Raw genomic sequence first — 3,922 nt, 5'->3', positions numbered from 1 at the left:
GCTACTTGGAGGGCTCTCGACCTGTCTATCGAGACCTGCGGTCATAAAACGGAGAGTCCCTAGGTAAAAGGGACGTTAGTACGAATAATGTACCGAGTATGCAAGGCACATAAATAAGTACATAACAGACATACAAGAAATATAGAGTAAATGACTCAATTTGTAAGTCTGGATAACTTTGTAATTCATGAAATGATTATAGTGTCATGCATATGTATATGAATGTCATATCGTGCATAGGTACATATTTCATAACATCATCAAGCCTCTGAGGGCATCCCATCATATCATCTCGGCTACTGTGGGCAAAATCATCAATGTATACCAGCTGATTAAGTGGTGGTGCGTATATAACGCCATAACCTTTCCCATATCCCATATACATATGTATACGCGTATATAACGTCATCTGGTCATATGTCAATGTGCATGAAATGCATATAAAATACGTTAATAAAATCTTTCGGTACGTCATAAGGCCATTATGCATCTGATTAATGTCATGAAATAAACTTTACTAACTTACATATTTCTGAGACCCATGAACAGATGATAGAATAATATGACACATGGGAGAATAAGAATATACACATCTCTAGCATTTCTACGAATAGAGTAATTTATGGAAGTTGTGCATTTGCTCGTTTCGCTTGTGTTGTATAGATCATGCCAAAAAGAAAGAAGGGATAGCCTTAACATACCTGAGCTGATTCTCTTGACAATCCCTCCAACATACATCAATTGCAACAAAAACATAACGGCGGATCGAAGTAGGGAAAAATCCATATGATATTCTTGCAAAAGATTGTACCGTACACCTTAAGAATTGCAAAGTTATGTTGCTATAATGTCGCGACCCAAATCCCGGTCGTGATGGTGCCCAGCACACTACTAGGCAAGCCCGACCATTATTCAACACTTAACCCAATTTATCAAAAATAGCGGAAAGGAATATCAATTAAGCAAGATTAAAGTACTGAATATTTTAACAAAATACACAATATAATCTCACTAAGACCCGGTGTCACGAATCTGAGCCTCTAGAATACAGAATATCATCCTAATACACGGTATATCCAAAGTCCGATAATGCGTCAATAAAGAGATAGGATATGAGGGAGAAGATCAATGGTTGTGAACGCCGTGCAGCTACCTCGATACTCCCAGAGGCTGGATCTGCTGATCAACTGGATCTACTGAGCCTGAGACTGCCCTGGATCTGCACACAAGGTGCAGGGAGTAAAGTGAGTACTCCGACCCAGTGAGTAATAAAAGTAACTACAGTCCGAAGATAAGAAAATCCAGTAAATACACAAAGTAAGCTACAATCCGAATATACAACAACATATGGAACTGAGCAGCTAAACACCAGTATAAATACAAATACATGAATGCAATGCAATGCATATGATGGTACATTCCAGTACCCACTGCGGCGTGCAGCCCGAGCCATCCATATTTATTTATCGTCGACGGCGCTTACTGGGGGTGTGTACAGACTCCGGAGGGGCTCCTACAGCCCAAGCGCAATATCTTGGTCAGTCATTGTTACCTGACCGGTCAGCCATTGTTACCTGACCAATTTATATCATACAGTGCCATTGTTACCACTGTTCAAGTATATCATCCAGTGTCATTGTTACCACTATTTCAAGTATATCACACAGTGTCATTGTTACCACTGTTTCAAGTATATCACACAGTGTCATTGTTACCACTGTTTCAAGTATATCACACAGTGTCATTGTTACCACTATTTCAAGTATATCACACAGTGTCATTGTTACCACTGTTTCAAGTCACTTTATAATCAGTTCAGAAAATAATATAATAAGTCCCTTGGGCATTTACAAAACAGAAGTTCCCAGCCCGGAATACATTTAAAAATATCATTTAAGTTTTCAACACTTAGAATTATGGCTTAGTTTGCAAAACAGCATTTAAAACCTTGGATTGAAATTAAATGATATGCAAATCATACTAAGCAGTAATATCAATCCTCGAAGGATTTTACAAATCGGCACAAGGCCCCAAACATGGCATCAAGCCCAGTAATATCAATGAAGTATGTGTATCAATCACCAGTATAGTATAAACATCACACGGGATGGACCAAGTCACAATCCCCAATAGTATCCGACCCCGCACTCGCCATGGAGTGCGTGTCACGCCTCAATATAGCGTTACGATGTGAAAGTCCGGGATTTCAAATCCTCAGAACAACATTTACATCTATTACTCACCTCAAGATGGCCAAAAGTCTACTCCGCGATGCCCTTTCCTTTCGAATCGACCTCCTCGTGCGTCGAATCTTGCCAAAACCACAAGGAATATATTACAATAGGCTAAGGGAATATAACCCAATCGAAAAGACTCGAAAAATATCGTAAATCACGAAATTTGCAAAACCCGAGCCCCGGGTCCACTTCTCAAAAAATTACAAAAGTCACATCACCGGATTCCCCGTCTTGCCACGAGTCCGTACATATAAAATTTACCAAAATCAGAGTTTATTTGGTCCCTCAAATCACCAAATCTTATTTTCAAATCTCTAGGCCTAAATCCTCAATTTTTCTACAATTTTCATGCTCAAATCCATACATAATTGATGTACTTAACTCAAAATAGGTGGGGATAACTTACCTTCACATTGATGATGAAAATCCCCTCTTGAAGCTCCCCAAAAATCGTCCATACTTTGAAGAAATGAAGAAAAGTGAGCTAAATCCGTGTATAAAAGAATCTGTCTGTGCTTCGTCAAGTTGTACCTTGCACTTGTGCTATACAAGTTGTACATCCTATTAAAATTATTCCTTGTCGGACACCTTCTGTTTAAACACCCATAACGTCTTGTATAAATATCCAAATGACAAACGGTTTGACGATTTAGAAACTAGACTCAAAGATCTTTAATTTGATAGGTTGTACACCATATAACTCTTTATATATCCCGAGATATGAGCTTCTAAAGTGCATCGTAAATTCTGCCGAAATTGCTCCAGCAGCCCTGTTCGATCCATCGTAACTTTCCGAGATAATATCCAAATTGCGAATGGTTTAATTTTCCGAAAACTAGAATGTATGGGCTACAACTTTCGTGTTTTGCACTTTTTCTGATTTCTTATAGATTACAAGATATGAACTTTCAAACTGGACTACTCACACCTAAAATTTTCTGGGCACAGCAGAATTTTCTGCAATTTTCTGCAATTTTTCCTAAGTCCGAAATCACTCCGAGACACCTCCGAAACACTCCCGAGCCCTCGGGGCTCCAAACCAAATATGAACACTGACTCTAAAAATCACACGAACTTGCTCGAGCGATCAAATCTCCAAAATAACATCAAAATCAATGATTTGAGCCTTAAATCCAAGAATTCTTTCAAATTTCATAAACTTTCAAATTTTCCAATTTAAGGCCGAAACTCGTCAAACAACGTCCGTTTGTAACCAAACTTTACAGGAAGCACTTAACCAACATATATGACCTGTATCGGGCGTCGAAACCAAAATACGAGCCCGATACCATTACTTTCTGATCAAATTTCATATTCATTTTCAGAAAACAATTTCACGAAAAAATTCATTTCTCGGGCCTGGGACCTCGGAATTCGATTCCGGAAAACGTTCGACTCCCATATTTTTCTATGGACCTTTCGAGACCGAAATATCACGGGTCCGGGTCCGTTTACCAAAAATGTTGACCAAAGTCAACTTTAACAATATTAAATATCAAAAATTTTCAAATTTTTCCCATAATTCATATATTTCAACACAAAGATATTCCGGACACACTCCTAAGTCCCAAATAACCTAACGAATCTATCCAAACCATAAAATTCGCATTTCGAATCCGATATCAAAATTTTCACTTCCGGCCAAATTTTCTCAAAACCTTCAATTTTCCATCTTTAGCCGAACG

The 3,922-nt window shown here is 38.4% G+C and overlaps 1 long non-coding RNA gene across 1 annotated transcript; it reads right to left on the bottom strand.

The window, feature by feature from the left end:
• Positions 1 to 853: 853 nt before the first annotated feature.
• On the bottom strand, positions 854 to 2,738 carry LOC142166507 (uncharacterized). Its single transcript, XR_012696911.1, has 3 exons — positions 2,644 to 2,738; positions 2,244 to 2,311; positions 854 to 1,219 (listed from the first exon to the last, which is right to left on the bottom strand). It is a non-coding gene; the product is annotated as an uncharacterized LOC142166507 (long non-coding RNA).
• Between the last annotated feature and the right edge of the window lie 1,184 nt (positions 2,739 to 3,922).

The sequence above is a fragment of the Nicotiana tabacum genome, chromosome 11, assembly GCF_000715075.1.
Source record: "Nicotiana tabacum cultivar K326 chromosome 11, ASM71507v2, whole genome shotgun sequence".
Taxonomy (NCBI): Eukaryota; Viridiplantae; Streptophyta; class Magnoliopsida; order Solanales; family Solanaceae; genus Nicotiana; species Nicotiana tabacum.
The sequence above is the reverse complement of the archived record's forward strand: the minus strand, read 5'-3'. Positions and strand labels throughout refer to the sequence as shown.